General features: G+C 47.8%; 1 protein-coding gene across 3 annotated transcripts in view; it reads right to left on the bottom strand.

The window, feature by feature from the left end:
• The window catches only part of FUT8 (fucosyltransferase 8), a 326750-nt gene extending 306950 nt beyond the window's left edge, over positions 1-19800 (bottom strand). For all 3 annotated transcript variants that reach the window (XM_082242939.1, XM_082242938.1, XM_082242941.1), the window contains exon 1: positions 19668-19800. The gene's annotated coding sequence lies outside the window, so the exon portion shown is untranslated. The remainder of the gene's footprint in view (positions 1-19667) is intronic.
• Positions 19801-20981: the final 1181 nt, after the last annotated feature.

The raw sequence follows: 20981 nt of genomic DNA, 5'->3' as shown, positions 1-20981 counted from the left end.
TTTATTGGAAGCGGCAGCAGGTTCCGGGCAGGACGGAGTGGTGGCAGATGGTGGACACTATCAGAGATGCGGAGGACTGGGTCGCTAGATGTCGTGGGACAAGGGAGCGCAATGACTCGAGGTGGCGACCGTGGGCTGATCACTCAGGTGATCTGTCCACGGTGCCCTCGAGCCTCGATCATGCCCTGCTGGTGTTGGCCGATCCTTCTTTAGCAGCCCTTCCCAGGCGCAGCCCTTAGGCCCCTTTCCGTAGGATGTCCTTGCTCTTTAGGTGGACGGGAGGATCCCGTGGGGGCGCGGCACTGGCAGTGCTCCGGACTCTGGCAGGTATGATCTTCTTTCCCCCTTCCTCTTTCTCCTTCCTAGGCCTCTTTCTTTTCCCTCTCTCTCCCTATCCTCTCTTTCATGTTTCCTCTCCTTGGTATCCCCCGTTTCTGGATTCTTCTCTTTGTTTTTCCTCCCTACATGCAGCCCAATCTACCTCGAGTGGGCGATTTTTGTGAGTGTTTTGGAAAGTCTGCCGGAGTTAGTCATGTTGTGTCTCCCTCTCCTTAGGCCCCTCCGCTCGCTGGCCTGAGGGCGGGGCAGCTCTTCTGTGTGGTCCCATCCTGTTGCTGCACACCCCCCCCCCCGGCCAGTTAGCGGTGGTTGGGGGTGCCTGGGGGGGCGCCGGCTGGGGGCGGTTTAATGGAGGCTGTTGCCCCCCTCCCCCTGCGGCGTGCCTCGGCCTGGGGCTCCCCTGGGATGTGTATTACACCCTCTGGGACTCGCAGACATCTGAAGTTGACTGTGACACACAGCACCCGGCAGGCTGCCCTGTTATTTTCCACTGAATGATGGTTTTTGCACTATGTTGTGTTGATACATGCTGCTTCTTTTTCACCGTGTTATGTACCACAATGCACTTTTATGCCCCCTGGGGTGTGGCACTGTTCCGCTAACACCCCTACCCTGCATTTTTGTTGTTGTCTCATTCTTGTCTGTACTCACGTACACTAAATAAAGATTCATTGAAAAAAAAAAAAAAAACTTGGAGGTACTTCCTGCGTGGGAGGGGTTATTTAGGGGGGCATCCTTTCTGATTGGTTGCCAGTGTCCTTCACCTAAAGATGGCTATATAACCCATAGGTTATTATTTATTGGCTCTGTGTCCCATGATGTACGAAAAGAAAAATCTTTATACATCTCCTATAGCGAGTCTGCTGTCCCTGGCCATCTCCTGGAGTAGGACTATTCTTGGTTACACGTCAGCAATCATTTTCTGTAGTATATTATGTGCAGCACTTGTCATGGGCAACAAGTGATGCCCCCTGTGTCAGCAAAGTTGACCACCACTACTCCAAACCATTGAAAGCATACATACTAGAGATGCACCGAAATTTTGGCCCTGGAAATTTTCGGCCAAAAATGGGCCTATCCCATTTCGGCCGAAAATGGGTTAAAAATGCAGAAATTAATGGCCACCGTGAGGAAGGAGGAGGGCGCAGCGCAGGTTTGAAAAGTCCCGCCTCTGGCCGGCCGCTCGCCTCTCAATGATGTCCATACTATGACTATGTGTATGAATGAACTGACACACCGGGCGGGAGGGCGGGCGAGCGGCCGCTAATAGCTATAACTATGTGAGAGCTTCACTTCCCTGTCATGCGGGCATCTCCTCTGACAGGGAAGTGAAGGCTCACCAGCCCTCCTGCCCGGTGTGTTAGTTCATTCATGCACAGACCGTAGTAGTGGTGACATCACAGGGAGGCGGGCCGCCGGCCAGAGGCGCGTCTTCTGAAACTGGAAGGACACCGGAGGAGCAGAGTGAGAGTAAGGAGATTGCATCCTTGGGATGGGGAGGGACGCTGAGGCCGTTGGGGGGGGGGGGGGGGGGTTACGCTGAGGCGAGCTTACCAATGGTTTTAGTATTATGCAGCATGAGGGGGTTAATATATTGCCACTGCTGGTCACTGATGCATTAGTGACCGACCAGTGGCAGTTAATTAACCCCTTTGTGCTGCATTAGTGCAACCAGTGTTAATTAACACTGATACTGGTTGCACTAATGCAGCACAAAGGGGTTAATTAACTGCCACTGGTCGGTCACTAATGCAGCAGTGACCAGCAGTGACAATATATTAACCCCCTCATGCTGCATAATACAAATACCATTGGTAATTAAATGAACCTCTTGCCAACCCGTCACAGTACATATACTGTGACAGGGTGGCAGTGACAGGTGTACGTCGCTGCCTGTTTTTGGTGTATGCCCCTGTTATATCTATTTTAAAATTATTTGGGGGGAAAAAGTCATTTTCGGTTTTCGGCTACGGGCATCCTGTATTTTTGGTTTCGGTTTCGACCCAGAATTTTCATTTCGGTGCATCCCTAATACATACTATCACATTCTCCACACTGCTGTACTGCATTTTATACATCCCCCACACACCAAATACAACCACACATTTTATGTAATTCAATGAACAGACAATGAAGTACTAGTATTCAAAACAGCTCTACAAAATTTTCTTGGGTAGATGTTAAAGCAGACCCCCATATACTTGCACATTTTTTTTTTTTTTTTAATATAGCTTTTTGGAGAGTGATTCCCACTATTCCAGGATTGTCACCTAGGCAAGGATGACGTCCCCAGTTTGCCCACAGCCTCCTGGGATATGGTCATCACACATCCTAGGCATCCTCAAGGCAATCTACAGGGCATGTGCCACCTCATCAGGTAAAGGTGGAAGGGGGGGGGGGGGGAGTTGACTGCAAGAGCCAGGCAGGGATAGCCAGCTTCCAATGACTCAAGGAAGATGGTGGTATGGGACCTTGAGCTGAAGCAAAAAAAGGAGGTCAAGCAACGCTGCAGAAATTCGCTGTATGTCTAAGAATGTTTATGAAGGCCAAACAAGTGAAAAAGGCAAGAGGGGTTTGAAAAATAAAAAAAAAATTAAAGCATAACTCCATAAGCAAAAAAATGTTTCTCCCATGCAGTGGGGCTGTGTCTACAATGCATGGATTACCTGCTCATTTTGTCTAGGGGCGCACTGAAAGTTTATGCTTACCCGATCCTTCAATCCTCCGGAAAACCGCGCTCTTTTCCTGCCGTGCTCACGACCAGAGCCGATCTAAGGGTGTGATAACATCAGAACAGTCCATTCACATGACCGATGGCCGGGGTGGAGGTCAGAAGTAGTGGGGAATCGGTCTTGCGCTCGGAGGATCGTCAGATTAGGCAAGTATATCTCCGCTTTGAAATCCCCTAGACAAAAACGAAAAGTTAACAGTTATGCCCGCACTGCATGGGAGAATTTTTTTTTTCCTGGAGTTCTTCTTTAAGGACAGGGGGTGACATATAGTGGATATAAAAAGTCTACACACCCCTGTTGTGAGGGTCAGGGTTTTTTGAGATATAAAAAAATGAGACAAAGAAATAATTTCAGAACTTTTTCCACCTTTAGTGTGACCTATAAACTGTACAACTCAGTTGAACATCAAACCAAAATCTTTTAGGTGGAGTGAAGTAACAATAAAAAAAACTAAAATAATATGGTTGCATAAGTGTGCACACCTTTAAACTAAAACTTTGTTGAAGCACCTTTTGATTTTATTACAGCACTCTTTGTGGGTATGAGTCTATTGGCATCACACATCTTGACTTGGCAATATTTGCCCACTCTTCTTTCCAAAAACACTCCAAATATGTCAGATTTTGAGGGCATCTCCTGTGAACAGCCCTCTTCAGATCACCCCACAGATTTTCAATTGAATTCAGGTCTGGGCTCTGGTTGGGTCATGCCAAAACTTTAATCTTCTTCTGGTGAAGTCATTCCTTTGTGGGTTTGGATGTACTGTATTCTTTGGAATGTTTTCATGCTGAAAGATGAAGCTCCTCTTTCCTCTTCATGTTCCACTTTCTAGCAGAAGTCTGAAGGTTTTAAGCCAATATTGACTAGTATTTGGAACTGTCCCAGCTGAAGAAAAACAGCCTCAAAGCATGATGCTGCCACCACCATGCTTCACAGTGGGTATGGTGTTCTTTTGCTGATGTGCAGTGTTGTTTTTGCACCAAACATAGCTTTTGGAATTATGGCCAAAAAGTTCAACATTTGGTTTCATCAAACCATAACCTATTTTCCCACGTTTTTGGGAGACTTTAGATGTGTTTTTGCAAAATTTAGCCAGGCTTGGATGTTTTTCTTTAAAAGGAAAGGCTTCCGTCTTGCCACTACCCCATAGCCCAGACATATGAAGAATACAGGAGATTGTTGTCACATGTACCACACAGCCAGATATTCCTGCAGCTCCTTTGATGTTGCTGTAGGCCTCTTGGCAGCCCCCCTGACCAGTTTTCTTCTCATCTTTTCATCAATTTTGGAGGGACGTCCAGTTCTTGGTAGCGGTCGTAGCGGTGTTCCATGGTATATCTAATGCCTGGGAAATTCTTTTGTACCCTTCTCCTGACTGATACCTTTTAACAATGAGATCCCTCGGATGGTTCGTAAGCTTTCTGCGGACCATGGCTTTTGCTGTAGGATGCGACTAAGAAAATGTCAGGAAAGACCTACTAGAACAGCTGAATTTTATTTGGGATTAATCAGAGGCACTTTAAATGATGGCAGGTGTGTACTGACTCCTATTTAACATGAGTTTGAATGCGATTGCTTAATTCTGAACACAGCTACATCCCCAGTTATTAGAGGGTATGCACACTTATGCAACCAAATTAAAATCTTTTTTTGGGGGGGCGGGGGGAGTAAAAATATAATAGTTTGTTTTTCAATTGAGTTGTACAGTTTATAGGTCACATTAAGGGTGGAAAAAGTCCTGAAATGATTTATCTTTGTCTAATTTTTTTTTCATCACAGAAACCTGACATTTTAACAGGTGTGTGTAGACCTTTTATATCCACTGTATGTTTTTTGAGGATGCCAGACTAATTGAGCACATAACACTTAAACTAGCCATACACACAAAATTTATTTCAAAATACCATAGGTCAGGCCTCGACAAAACCCGGGCGCCAGGTCGCATTTGCGACTAGAATTAGCGACCTGGCGCCTGGGGTGCCCTGCAGAAGGTGTCCTGTCATTTTTGCACGGACTTCCACGCACGGACTTCCGGGCCGTCCAGCTTTTCGGCCTACTTGAGATAAGAGAGGCTTCCAATGGGGAACTGGCGCCCTCTTGTGGTGGCCGGGAGTAATGACTGTTGTAATGACTGTTTCCACTGCCTGTTTGTTCACAATGCATTACCATCTCCCTGTCCAGTTAGTTACCTTTGACAGGGAGTGTGGTTATTTATTATTAATTTAATTTATTTTTTAAATGTAAAAACTAAATAATATTTTTTTCTTTTTTTTTTTAATTATTAAAAAAATAAAAAAATATATATAATATATATATTTTATATATATATATTTTTAAAAAAAAATAATAATATATATCTTTTTTTTTTTTTCCTCATCGCCATGCCATAGCCGAAGGCCCCTTTCACACGGGCTGTCTGATCAGGTCCGCCTGTCAGTTTTTCAGGCATACCTGATCAGACCCTTCATTCTCCTCTATGGAGCAGTAATCTGCCGCCATTTGATCCTGTCCGCCAAAAGCAGACGGATGGTGGTTCTATTTTCTATCCATCCCGTGGATCGGATCAGATGGCATCGGATGGAAAGAGACAGACAGTCTGTTTTCATCCAATTGCGCTAGAGGAGAGTGGGGTTCTAGTCGTATTTATGTGTACATTTAGTATCCGTTTTATTAAATAAAGCTTGGTTGTTAGTTTAAAAAAAAAAAAAAACTGGCTCCTAACTTTTTTAGCTGGCTCCTAGATTTCTGGAAAATTTGTCAAGCCCTGCCATAGGTTTCCCAAAACATACCGAACAGCATTGATGATCAAATCTCTCAGCTACAACACCTGCGACTATCAGAACACCCAAACAGTGACTGCAGCTGATTCAACCTGCATCTGTTCAGCAAACAATTTTCCCCTTTGTTCCTTTGGTTTCCCAATTGAAGTTTGCCAAGCCGGGTGAGTTTGAACCATATCACAGAAATCGGGGAAGAAATTTGCCAACTTCAGTTCCATGGCACCCTTTGACGCAGAGCGCTCATTCACACTGCCATATCTGAAATGACATAGGATCTTGCTTGCTGGCAGAAATATCCTGTGTGTTTGCTGTATTCAAGGAACATTTGTGCAACATTTACATTTGCAAAGTGTAAAGGATCCCTATTGGCTGCCACTTCTCCTAGAAAACATGACAACAACAATATGTTGCTCATTATACACACTGTTGGACCAAATGAGTCAATGATCCGCTGGCGACGCATGCGCAAAATGACCTCAGGTAGTCATTCATGAACGACTAGCCCAGTTGGTTCCATGCATTGGCTTACTCCCACAGACAGTGTGTAACCCACAGCGCAGGAACATGTTGGCTTAGAATAGTAATGGCGGCCAATAAGGTCCGTGTACGCCGTTCACATGTGTACAGCATAAAACATGGCCAAAATCATAACTGTGAATGCAGCTGTCATTTTTTTTTTTTGCGGTTATATGCAGCGGAACATTTATAATGCTATATGCAGCTAAGCTGATGGGCCCATGGACTTGTATATTGCTGCCTACAGATACATGCAACACTGTTCACAGCGTCTATTACAATTGTGCAATTGAGTCTTAAAGCTTAGCTCCCAGAACTGTAAGCCCACTGTACTGGGAATGCTGGGAATAACCATATCCATCCATGTGGCTCTACCTCATTCCAAATACAAAGGCCAGCGCAGGAAGCTGAAACAGCTGGACAGCAGGTGTACAGTGTGGGAGACGGAGCTTTGCAATCAGTACACCTTCAAAGGATCTACAGCAGCCTTCTTCAACCGTCTCACCTGGAAATCATTTTCAGGTCTCAGAGAACCCTTAACCACTTAAGCCCCGGAAGATTTTACCCCCTTCCTGACCAGGGCCTATTTTGCGATTCGGCACTGCGTGACTTTAACAGACAATTGCGCGGTCGTGCGACGCTGTACCTAAACTAATTTGACGTCCTTTTTTTCCCACAAACAGAGCTTTCTTTTGGTGGTATTTGATCACCTGTGCGATTTTTTGATCATGCGCTATAAAAAAAAAAGAGCGACAATTTTGCAAAAATAACAATATTTTTCACATTTCTTTTATATAAATTCCCCCCCAAAAAAAAATGTAAAAATCAAAATTTTTTAACATTTTAGGGCAATTTGTTTTCTGCTACATATGTTTGGTAAAAAAAAAAAAAAATCACAATAAGCGTATTTTGATTGGTTTGCGCAAAAGTTATTGCGTTTACTAAGGGAAAGATTTTTGTAATTTTTGTTGTTTTTTTTTTTTACGAGTAAGGCGGCGATCTGCGTTTTTTTTTTTGCGGGACTGCGACATTGCGGCGGACAGATCGGACCCTTGACTGACATTTTTGACACTTTTGGGGTTACCAGTGACATTTCTACAGTAATCAGTGCTATATATATGCACTGTTACTGCAAAAATACACTGGTAGTGAAGGGGTTAACTTTATTTGGGAGGGAGGGGCTGTGTGTGTCCCTAGGGGCGTGCTTTCTACTGTGATTGGCTGTGGCTTGAGCTGTAAGGACACTGATCAACGGATCTACATAGTAGATCCATGTGATCAGTGTCTTTACAGCGAGGAGAATGACAGGTCGCTTGTTTACACAAGCTGCCTGACATTCTCCCTCTCCCCCGCCGATCGCCGAGTGGCCGGCGGACATCGGGTCCGCTGGTCACACGCGCGGAGGGGTTCGTGACCACGCGGGAGCGCGCCTCCGGCGGCACGCGCTCGCTCCCTAGACCCTCACAAGCAAGCAACGTAGCCCTACGTTAGTTTGCCTGTGAGGGGCTGACCGCCGACGTAGATAGTCGTGCGGCGGTCGGCAAGTGGTTAAAAATTTGTAGAGTCAGGAGGGTTTTTTATCTTATTGCATTTTATGCATGAAGATAAAAGACTTCTGTGTGTAGCAGCCCCCCAGCACCCCCTAATACATTGTATAAAGAACAAAAAGGGGGCGCACCAACCTTGTGCATTGTCCAAATGGGGTTTATTAAAAATAAGAAGAAATATGCTTTTAACTATTTTAGTATTTGTGAGTATATCAATCCACAATGGACCCAAAGCAACCAGGTCATTAGGACAGTGTCCAGCACACCGGAGGACCTTCCAAATGGCTGACGCGTTTCAAGGAGAGATTCCCCTCGTCGGAGCTGGCAGAGAGGATCTCCCCTCGAATGGCATCAGCCATTTGGTAGGTCCTCCGGCGTGCTGGACACTGTCCTGATGACCCGGTTGCTTTGGGTCCATTGTGGATTGATATACTTTTAACTATTTTAGTACTTTTGAGTATATTTCTTATTTCATTTTAATAAACTCAATTTAGGTAATGCACAAGGTCGGTGCGTCCCCTTTTCGTTCTTTATACAGTGTTCCCATTGGGTTTCCCCAGACCCCAGGAGGGCAGCAAAATCTGTGCTTTTATCCAGAGCCATAGAGACCTACCGCTGCCACATCTTTGCTGAGCGCGGGAGAATTTGTTTGTTTGTATACCCCCTAATAAATACCTGTGCCCCCTCTCTATCCACGAACCCCTCGGCCATCCCAGGACTCTCCCTCCTGATTGGCTAAGATACAGCCGTGGCGCCATTGGCTCCTGCAGCTGTCAAAGTCAGTGAGCCAATGAGGAGAGAGGGGGGCAGGCCCGAATGGCAGCTCCGTCTCTGAATGGACACACAGAGCAGCAGCTCGGCTCGGGTGCCCCCATAGCAAACTGCTTGCTGTGGGGGGCACTCGATAGGAGGGAGGGGCCAGGAGCTGGAACGAGGGACCCGAGAAGAGGAAGATCTGGGCTGCTCAGTGCAAAACCAACTGCACAGAGAAGGTAAATATAGGCCTCGTTCACACAGGCTTTCCGATCAAGTCCGCCTGTCAGTTTTTCAGGCGGACCCGACCAGATGTTCCATGCAACTCTATGGAGCAGCGAATGTCAGCGGAGATATCTCTGCTGACACCCGCTGCTAGCCAATCCCATCTGTGAAATCCGGACGGATGGAAACCCTATTCCCTATTTTCCATCCATCTGGAGGATTGGATGAAAACGGACAGGCGGTCCATTCTCATCTAATCTCCCATAGAGGAGAGCGGAGCTCCAATAGCTCCGTCTCTGCGAAGTAAGTGGGGATTGAGAGGTCGATCCCCGCTGTGCAAAACGGAGTCCGTCGGGCACACCGCCCGTGTGAAAGAGTCCTTACAGACAACTAAACAGACCTGCATTGGACCCGGACTTGGAAGGTAACTCTACTTTCTTGGGGAAAAAAATAGGAAATATAATATAGCGTATACAATTGCTACACAAGTCATTGAAATTGAACGTTATTACAAATGACCTTTCCTTTCCAATCTGCAATGATATAAATTTCCTGTAAAATGCAATCCAATATGGCTACCTGGAGGCGTTCTCTGTACACAGATTGCGTACAGAACAGCTCCCAGAAGTGTAACTTCCTGCTTGTGTGATTGGCCCACTGATTTTCCCAGAAGGCTGCACTAATGGCGCTTTTCCACTGCATGGAACCGAACGGTTCGGTTCGCTTTTGTGCTTTTCCACTGCTGGTACCGCATGGCACGGTGTAGGAACGGTTCGGTACGGTACGGTTTGCTTTTCCACTAGTATACTAGTACTAAAGTTAAGTGGGTGGGATAACAACGATTCTCTGACCAATCCGTGGCAACACCGTACCATGCAGTACCAGCAGTGGAAAAGCAAACTGGGCCAAGCAGGGCCGAGTAGAGCCGAGCCGGTACTTGCAGAGGAAAAGTGCCTTAAGATACAGGTCAGATGTTTGGCAACAAAAATTTGCATTTTTGGTGAGATGCTGCTAAAGGGAAATCATGTCTTAAGGCCCGTACACACTTACCGATTGTCGGCCGAAAATGTTCGGCCGCCGAACGATCGGCCGATTGTCGGCTTGTTAGTATGATGCTTCCGACAGCCGACAGCGCATTTTCGGCCGAACAGAATCTGTCGTGCAAGCATTAAAATTTTTGTTGGCCAACACCAGAACGGCCGATTGTTCGCCAGTCAGTACAGATTTCGGCCGACAGACAGCAGATTAGCAAGACTGAGCATGCTCAGAAAAGAAAAAACACAGGGAAAGTTAACCATCACATGACATCACTTCTGCAGTCGGCTGTTGTTGGCCGACAAAATTCGTGTGCAGTCTTTTGCAGTTTTCAACAGACACGACAGCCCTAGACAAAAGACGGCCGATCGGTCGGCCGACGATCGGTACGTGTGTACGAGGCATTAATTAGCAAGTGCAAAAAAAAGAATCTTTGTGAGCTGGTAACCTTCTGTGCTTCTGCCTCTGGACTTATGAGTGGACTACAAAACTCCTCCCCTTGTTACATAGAGTCAGGTGTGTTATAAATTCCAAGCACAACACTCCTTATTCTAGGACAACTCTGCTTGGTACAGTTGTCAAAAACATTGTATGGTATGCCTGTACTAGTGATCGACCGATATCGTTTTTTTTTATTGCCGATACCGATATTTTGGTCATCGCATATCGGTATCGGCCGATATTTTTGGACATTTAAAAACATTTTTTTTCCCTTTTTATAGGTACTGTACTGGGATCTGGGGGGTCTAAAAGATCCAAACCCCTCCTCTGCACTTACAGCATTCAAAACAGCCAAACTTGCCGTTTTGAATGATTTTAATTTTTTTGAATTTGGGGCCGAGTTTTTACATGGAGACCCGATCAGAGCCAAATGCGGCTTTGATTGGGTCTTCCCTTCGGTGGCCGTGCAGGTAGGATGCCCAGGTCTCCTGGTGGGACGGGAGACCCGGGCGAGCCGCGAAAGGCGACGGGAGGGGGGGCGGGGACGTCCCCTCCCGCTCCTTGTAATGACAGCTGAGCGGCTTCTCAGCCGCATCGGTTGTCATTGCAAGACAGCCGACCGTCAGCTATGGACGCCGGTACCGGGGCGATACCTTTAGCTGCAGGCATCACTCCGGTACAGCACTTTTCCAAAATATTGGCAATATCGGTAACCCCAGGGGCCGATTCAGATATATCGGGGAAAGTGCAGATCGGCCCTCGATATATCGGCTTTGCCGATAATCGGTCAATCCCTAGTCTGTACCATGCTTCCCTCTCCCATGGTGGCCTTCTCTGGACTCATTCCCCCAGACCAGGTGGACTGAAGGGAGGCAGAGTGGGAATCCTTCTGGCCCCATGCAGCACCTATTAGGTACTTCAGCCTCCTTCCTCTCTGACATTCTCCTCTTTTGAGGCACATTTTGTCTATTTCACCTGTTTGTCTAAGAATTGCTGTCATCTACTGGCCCCCTGAACCAGTCTCAACCTTCTTTGAGGACTTCTCTGCCTGGCTACCCAACTTTCTCTCTTCTGAAATTCCCACTATCATTCTCGGCGACTTCCAGTATCCCTGTTAATTCTAATACTACAACTGCTTCTAAACTGCTCAGTCTAACCTCATCTCTTGACCTGAAGCAATGGATATAGGCTCCTACACGCTCCAATGGCAACACCCTTGACCTTGTCTTTACCTATCTATCCACTCCCACGCTCTGATGACCACCTTATTAGGCTCCTTTCACACGGCCGCTCCGTGTGAAAGGTCCGCTGCGGGACTTTTTTTTTTTTTTTCCCACGGACATTTCTGTCATCCGCTCCGTGTGCCCGCATATCATCCCATCCGTTTGTGGATGATATGCGGACATAATGTAAGTCTATGGCACTGCGGATGTTAGCGGATGACACCGCTGACATCCGATTTTCCTTCCTTTCCGTTTTTTACACGGATGGAAAAATGGGGTTCTGTTCCGTTCCAAAAAACGGAACAGAACTGAAAGGAGGAAAATCGGATGTCAGCGGATGGTATTCCGCTGACATCCGCAGTGCCATTCACTTACATTGATGTCCGCAAATCATCCGCAAAAAAATAGGATGATTTGCGGACACACGGAAAGCAGCGGAGCGGCCATGTGAAAGGACCCTTAGTTTCACTCTCTCCCTGTCTTCCACCTCCTCTCCCTCCAACCGCCTAACAGTTACCCGTAGAAACCTTCACCACCTCAACCCTTCTCTACTCTGCTACTGACCATCCCTATGACAAAATCTCACCCTTGTCATGCCCCAACCTAGCCACTTCCATCATATAACAGCTCACAGTCATCCTCCCTAGACAAACTCGCTCCCCTCAATACATGCGGATTTTGCCCCAGACAGCTACAACCCTGGCAAAAAGATGACACCAGAAGCCTCAGAAATCATAGCGGCGCTCGAGCGCCTGTGGCGCAAGACTAAGTCCCAGTAAGACTAAAACCAATATAAATCTGCCCTTATAGAAGACCATTCCTGCCTTCTCACTGCCAAGCAAACTTATTTTATTACACTCAGTACCACATTCCCATCTAGTCCCCATCAACTATTCTCTACCTTTAACTCTCTACTCTGTCCTCCACAGACTCCACCCTCTAACTCACTCCCTGCCTAGGAGATCACCAATCATTTTAAAAATAAGATCGATACAATTCGCAAAGAGATCTCCAATGTGCAGAAACCTCCCCCACTTAACATCCCATGTCCACAGGTACAATCATTACTTACCTTATTCAACCCTACTAGTATTAAACGAGGTTGGTGGACTTTTTTCCAACACCCATTTAACCACCTGCCCCTGGACCCTGCTCCCTCACAAATGCTACGCTCACCCTCTGACTCTATTCTACACTCTGGAACTCACATCTTCAAACTCTCCCTCTCTTCAGGCATCTTCCCCAACTCTCTAAAACATGCGCTAGTCACTCCCATCCTTAAAAAGCCCTCACTGGACCCCACCAAACTTCACAATCTACGACACTTTTCCTTACTCCCCTTCTCCTCCAAACTCTTTGAATGACTGGTCTATAACTGAGTGATCATCTGACTAATGCCTCGTACACACGCAACGATTGTTGGCCGTGAATTTTCGGCCAACGTCCGATCGGCCAATTGTCGGCTTGTTAGTATGATGCTTCCAACAACCGACTCCGACTTTACGGCCGAACAAAATCTGGTGTGCATGCTATAAAATTTTTGTTGGCCGTCAACAGAACGGCCGATTTTCCGGCAGTCAGTACAGATTTCGGCAGACAAAAATCTGATGAGCAAGACTGGGCATGCTCAGAGAAGAAAAAACACACGGAAAGTTAACCAGCACATGATATCACTTCCTGAAGTTGGTTTTTGTTGGCCGAGAAAATTCGTGTGCAGTCTAGAGCACATTTCAACCAACACAACAACACTGGACAAAAGACGGCCGATCGGTCGGCCGATAATCGTTACGTGTGTACGAGGCATTAGAACAAACTTCTTGAGCCTCTTCAGTCCAGATTTTGCCTTCCACGCAAACTGCACACCTAAATTTACTGCGGCGGTCAGCCCCTGCCAGGCAGAGTGACGTTAATTAACGTCACTAGCCTGGGAGGGTCTGGGGAGCGAGCGCCCGCGGAGGCGCGCTCCCGCGCGGTCACGGACCCCCCCGCGCGTGTGACCGGCGGACCCGATGTCCGCCGGCCACTCTGCGATCGGCGGGGGAGAGGGAGAAAGTCAGGCAGCTTGTGTAAACAAGCTGCCTGTCATTCTCCTCGGTGTAAAGACACTGATCACACGGATCTACTATGTAGATCCGTTGATCAGTGTCCTTACAGCTCAAGCCACAGCCAATCACAGTAGAAAGCACGCCCCTAGGGACACACACAGCCCCTCCCTCCCAAATAAAGTTAACCCCTTTACTACCAGTGTATTTTTACAGTAACAGTGCATATGTATAGCACTGATTACTGTAGAAATGTCACTGGTAACCCCAAAAGTGTCAAAAATGTCAGTCAAGGGTCCGATCTGTCCTCCCCAATGTCGCAGTACCGCAAAAAAAAAAAAAAAAAAAAAATCGCAGATCGCCGCCATTACGCGTTAAAAAAAAAAAACAACAAAAATGACAAAAATCTTTCCCTTTGTTAGTAAACGCGTTAACTTTTGCGCAAACCAATAAAAATACGCTTTTTGCGATTTTTTTTACCAAACATAGGTAGCATAAAACAAATTGGCCGAAAATGTTAAAAAATTTTGATTTTTACATTTTTTTGGGGGGGAATTTCATAAAAAAAAATGTGAAAAATATTGTTATTTTTGCAAAATTGACGCTCTTTTTTTGTTTATAGCGCGTGATCAAAAAATAGCACAGGTGATCAAATACCACCAAAAGAAAGCTCTGTTTGTGGGAAAAAAAGGACATCAAATTCATTAAGGTACAGCGTCGCACGACCGCGCAATTGTCCGTTAAAGTCACGCAGTGCCGAATCGCAAAATACCCCCTGGTCTTTTAGCAGGAAAATCCTCCGGGGCTTAAGTGGTTAAACTCACAAACGACCTACTAATGGCTAACACCAAAAGACACTATTCTGTACTACTCCTCCTGGACCTCTCTGCTGGTTATTTGATACAGTGGATCACCCCCTCCTCCCAAAAAACTCCACTCCCTTGGTCTACGTGACCGTACTCTTCACTGGTTCTCTTCCTACCTATCCCAACGCACCTTCAGTGCTACTTATAAATTCTACTACCTCCTCTCCTTTTCTCCATCGGGGTCCCCCAAAGTTCTGTTCTTGGACCTCTCCTTTTCTCAATCTACACCTCCTCCCTGTGTCAGCTGATTGTCTCCCATGGCTTCCAATATCAACTCTAAGCTGACAACACCGAAATCTCTCTCTCCACTCCTCAGCTCACTCCATCAGTCTCTTCACGCATCACCAACTTACTAACAGGCATATCAGCCTGGATGTCACATCACTTCCTCAAAATCAACCTATCTAAAACCGAGCTAAACTATCAACCCGTCCCCCATGCCAAGGTCCAAGGTGTAATCCTGGACTCTGTACTCCCCTTTCGGCCCCACATTCAGTTGCTGTCCAAAGCTTGCCGCCTCAACCTCCGCAACATCTCCAGGATACGTCCCTTCCTAACCAACAACACCACAAAGCTTCTAATCCATTCCCTGGTCTTCTCTCGTCTTGATTACTGCAACTCCCTTCCCATTGGCTTACCTTTAACCACTTGCCGACCGCCACACGACTATTTACGGCGGCGGTCAGCCGCTAACAGGCAGGAGGTAGGTCTACGTCGCTAGCCTGTGTGGCTCTAGGGAGTGAGCGCGCACTGCCGGAGGCGCGCTCCCGCTCGGTCACGAATCCCCCCCCCGCGCGCGTGTGCCCGGAGGACCCGATGTCCGCCGGGCACTCGCGATCGTCCGTTACATCGGGAGAAAGGCAGGTGGCTAATGTAAACAAAGCCGCCTGTCATTCTTCCCTGTGTAAGAATGGAGATCATACGGTTCTACTATGTAGGACCATTGATCTCTATTCTTACACTAGTAGCCACATCCAATCACAGTAAGAAACATGTCCCTAGGGACACACTTAACCCCTCCCTCTCAAAACAAGTTAACCCCTTCCCTGCCAGTGTCATTTTTACAGTAACAGTGCATATGTATAGCACTGATTACTGTAGTAATGTCACTGTTAACCCCAAAAGTGTAAAAAATGTCAGTCAAGGGTCCGATCTGTCCGCCGCAATGTCGCAGTACCGCAAAAAAAAAAAAAAAACAGGATCGCCGCCATTACTCTTTAAAAAAAAAAAAACAACAAAAATTACACAAACCTTTCCCTTAGTTAGTAAACGCAATTACTTTTGCGCAAACCAATCAAAATACGCTTTCTGCGATTTTTTTTTACCAAACATATGTAGCAGAAAACAAATTGGCCTAAAATGTTAAAAAATTTTGATTTTTACATTTTTTTTGGGGAATTTCATATAAAAAAAAAAAATTTGAAAAATAGTTATTTTTGCAAAATTGACGCTCTTTCTTTGTTTATAGCGAATGATCAAAAAATCGCACAGGTGATCAAATACCACCAAAAGAAAGCTCTGTTTGTGGGAAAAAAAGGACGTCAAATTTGTTTAGGTACAGCGTCGCACAACCGCGCAATTGTCCGTTAAAGTCACGCAGTGCCGAATCGCAAAATAGGCCCTGGTCAGGAAGGGGGTAAAATCTTCCGGGGCTTAAGTGGTTAAATAGGCTATCCCCCTTTAGTCCATGAACGCTGCTGCCAGGCTCATCCATCTTACAAACCGCTCCCCCTCTATGCCAATCCCTTCATTGGCTGCCACTCAACCTACAAATTAAATTCAAGATACTAACCTTACAAACCATCCATAACTTGGCCCCCAGCTACATCACTAACCTGGTCTCAAAATACCAAATCGTTCTCTTCGTTCTTCCTAGGACCTCTTGCTCTCTAGCTCCCTTGTCACCTATTCTCACACTCGCCTCCAGGACTTCTCCCAAGCCTCTCCCATCCTCTGGAATGCTCTACCCCAATCTAAAAGTCTATCTCATACTTTGTCCACTTTTCAGACGACAACTGATGACACCAAAGACACCAACATCCATTAATGATTAAGCACAAGATGTATGTGTGAAACGCGTCTACGTGACCTCATGTTGGTGTCCTCGGTGTCATCACTTTGAAAATAAAGGCTGTTGGAATTCCTGGATGTGCGGCCGTTTCTTTCTTTACATATAGAAAACAGCTACTCAACCATACGGACCTCTCAGAGTTGGAAGAACCTCCGAGCTCTGGCTGAAGTTCCTCCCCACTCTGACAGTAATCCATGCAAGGAAGTAAAGCCAACACAAAAATCTTCATTGGCTACAAAGTGAAATACAGCACAAACATGCTAACGCGTTTCGGCTACAGAGTCTTACACATAGCACAGTGCCCTGAGTAAGCCAGTTATTTATGGATTGAAATTCAGCTAGCTCAGCAGGAACCAGCCAAGACTCGATCCATCTATGGGAAGGCCGATTGTACCCAAGTCGATCCATTGATCGATTTTGGTACAACCAGTCTGTCTGACTTTTTTCATGCGATTACTGCTGGTGGCTATAGCCACCAGCAGTAATCACTGTGATCTGCTGGCCGGGAAGGCTCCCCACGCCCCCCTGCACCTACAGAACACAATAACGCTGCGGGAGGCATTTCCTCATCAACACTGTTGTTGTGGAAATCAAGCAATTTTCTTATCTTCCAAGAAAATTGAATCATCTATGGCACAGGTGTCAAACACAAGGCCCGCGGGCCAAATGCGGCCCCCCAGGCCATTTCATGTGGCCCTCGCACCTCTCATGCAGCTGTGGCAGTCCCCTTGTCTCTGCCCCCACCTTTTCTCTGTAGTCGGCAGCAGAGAGGACAGAACTCCTTTGCCAGATCTTGCAGTACTCTGTGCAGCTGCAGAAAGGCTCGTCTTTGCCCCCCCCATCCTCCTAAGCAGTCCGCATCAGAGAGGAGGGCAGAACTCCTCCTACAGATCCTGCACCTCTCTGTGCCGCAACACCACCTTGTCTCTGCCTCTCCTGGTCTCAGCATTCAGCAGACTCTGGAAGCTGACTCCAGCCCTCCTCTCGTTCTCCTCCAGACCCTGCAATTCTTCCCAGATCCATCCTCTGGTAAGGGGGTGCATTGTGATGTAAGGGTGTAAGGGAGCGTGGGGGTGCTCTGGACATCTAATCTTACAGATATAACCGGCCCTTTGAGGGAAACCATAATACTGATGCGGCCCACGATGAAAGTGGAGTTTGACACCCCTGATCTATGGGCTTCTTAAGGCTCTGGACCGGAAATGCGTTGGCAAGTTTGTGTTGTGACTTACCATGTAGCCAATAAGGATTGGCGTGTGCCACCTTCCTTTCATTGGATGGATCACCTGCAAGTTGTCACTTCACAGCCAATCAGAAGAGCCCCAGGCATTCCAGGCCTCACATATACAGATGAGGCCTCGTTCACACGGGTGTTTGCCTCCATGCCCCATGTGAGGGCTGCCGATGCATCCCAGCGTGATGTCAATGGGGACCCAATGTGACATCCATACGGGTGTCAATGGGGACCCAATGTGACATCCATACGGGTGTCAATGGGGACCCAATGTGACATCCATACGGGTGTCAATGGGGACCCAATGTGACATCCATACAGATGTCAATGGGGACCCAATGTGACATCCATATGGATATCAATGGGGACCCAATGTGACATCCATACGGGTATCAATGGGGACCCAATGTGACATCCATACGGGTATCAATGGGGACCCAATGTGACATCCATACGGGTATCAATGGGGACCCAATGTGACATCCATACAGGTGTCAATGGGACACAATGTGACATCCATATAGGTGTCAATGGGGACACAATGTGACATCCATACGGGTGTCAATGGGGACCCAACGTGACATCCATACGGGTGTCAATGAGGACCCAATGTGACATCCATACGGGTATCAATGGGGACCCAATGTGACATCCATACGGGTATCAATGGGGACACAATGTGACATCCATACAGGTGTCAATGGGACACAATGTGACATCCATATAGGTGTCAATGGGGACACAATGTGACATCCATACGGGTGTCAATGGGGACCCAACGTGACATCCATACGGGTGTCAATGAGGACCCAATGTGACATCCATACGGGTATCAATGGGGACCCAATGTGACATCCATACGGGTGTCAATGGGGACACAACGTGACATCCATACGGGTGTCAATGGGGACCCAATGTGACATCCATACAGGTATCAATGGGGACCCAATGTGACATCCATACCGGTATCAATGGGGACACAATGTGACATCCATACGGGTGTCAATGGGACACAATGTGACATCCATACGGGTATCAATGGGGACACAACGTGACATCCATACCGGTATCAATGGGGACACAACGTGACATCCATACCGGTGTCAATGGGGACACAATGTGACATCCATACAGGTATCAATGGGGACCCAATGTGACATCCATACCGGTATCAATGGGGACACAATGTGACATCCATACGGGTGTCAATGGGACACAATGTGACATCCATACGGGTATCAATGGGGACACAACGTGACATCCATACCGGTATCAATGGGGACACAACGTGACATCCATACCGGTGTCAATGGGGACACAACGTGACATCTATACCGGTATCAATGGGGACACAATGTGACATCCATACGGGTGTCAATGGGGACACAACGTGACATCCATACCGGTGATAATGGGGACACAATGTGACATCCATACAGGTGCACATCCCCGGGTGCAGATGTCACATTGGGAGGGTGGTTGTGTCTGTACAGATGCTGCGTCCCCATGGAACACGTGTGTACACCCCCATGAGGGTAGTCCGGCCCCTCACATGGCACCCAGATGAATTCACCTCCTATGATTGGCCCAGTACAGTGACAGCTCCTGCTGGGATCAGATCCCCAATACAACACATAGAGAATGAAAGCGGGCCAAGCTGGCCCAGTACAGAGCCATCACCACAACTGTCACTGATCATCAATAGAAGACAATACAAGGCCACCTATAGGGAGGACACATCATATACACGGCCTGATCCCTCCTCCGATCACATCTTATGTCAGGAGGAATCCCCTACACAACCAACCGACCGTATCCAACACAACATGTCACCACACAGCCCGGCATCCCTCACACACCTACCGTCCAATCCCGATATACCCGGCACCGGTGAGAGGAGCTCCCCCCACCTCTCCTGACACAGCCTGAGGCGGAGAACAGAGCCACACTTCCCCAGCACAGGAGGAAGAGGACGGGGCGGAGGGAGATGGAACACATACACGGCGCATGCGCACTCTGAGATGTGACCAACGGTGGGGGCGATACAGAGGGGCGGGGAGAAGAAATCATCTGCCTGTGACCCCGCCCCTCCTCCTCCCACTTCTGGTCCATGAGTCTCCTCTGTCCAGGTGTGGTGGGTCCGCTGTGTATACATAGAGTTAGATTGACGCGGAGATCAATCCCACCATGGTACATGGACCGAGACATGTCCACCCGGCGGGGCGGGGGAGGGGAGGGGAGTGCACACAGGTCTGATGTGAGGATGGAGCTCACTATAAACCTGGACTCTGTGGTGTATTTTGGTTTTGTTCTGCTCTAGGCAAGAATAAAATTGCTGTGCGGGGTCTCTGGTGTCTGTGCAGCATCTCTGGTGGCAATGCGGGGTCTCTGGTGGTTATGCAGGGTCTCTGGTGGCTGTGTGGGGTCTCTGGTGGCAATGCGGGGTCTCTGGTGGTTATGCAGGGTCTCTGGTGGCTGTGTGGGGTCTCTGGTGGTTATGCGGGGTCTCTGGTGGCAATGCGGGGTCTCTGGGTGGCTGTGCGGGGTCTCTGGATTTTGTGCAGGGACTCTGGTGGTTATGTGGGGTCTTCAGTGGCTGTGCGGGGTCTCTGGAGGTTATGTGGGGTCTCTGGTGGCTGTGTGGGGTCTCTGGTGGTTGTGTGGGGTCTCTGGTGGTTATGCAGGGTCTCTGGTGGTTATGCGGGGTCTCTGGAAGCTATGTGGGGTCTCTGGTGGTTATGCGGGGTCTCTGGATTGTGTGCGGGGTCTCTGGTGGTTATGCAGGGTCTCTGGTGGTTATGCGGGGTCTCTGGTGGCTGTGCGGGGTCTCTGGATTGTGTGCAGGGTCTCCGGTGGTTATGTGGGATCTCTGGTGGCTATGTGGAGTCTCTGGAGGTTATGCGGGGTCTCTGCTGGTTATGCGGGGTCTCTGGTGGCTATGCAGGGTCTCTGGATTCTGTGCAGAGCCTCTGGTGGTTATGCTGGGTCTTTGGTAGCTATGTGGGGTCTCTGGTGGCTGTGCAGGGTATCTGGTGGTTATGCAGGGTCTCTGGTGGTTATGTGGGGGTCTCTGGTGGTTATGTGGGGTCTCTGGATTTTGTGCAGGGTCTCTGGTGGTTGTGTGGGGTCTTCAGTGGCTGTGCAGGGTCTCTGGTGGTTATGCAGGGTCTCTGGTAG

The sequence above is a fragment of the Pelophylax lessonae genome, assembly GCF_965119305.1.
Source record: "Pelophylax lessonae genome assembly, chromosome: 13".
Lineage (NCBI taxonomy): Eukaryota > Metazoa > Chordata > Amphibia > Anura > Ranidae > Pelophylax > Pelophylax lessonae.
The sequence above is the reverse complement of the archived record's forward strand: the minus strand, read 5'-3'. Positions and strand labels throughout refer to the sequence as shown.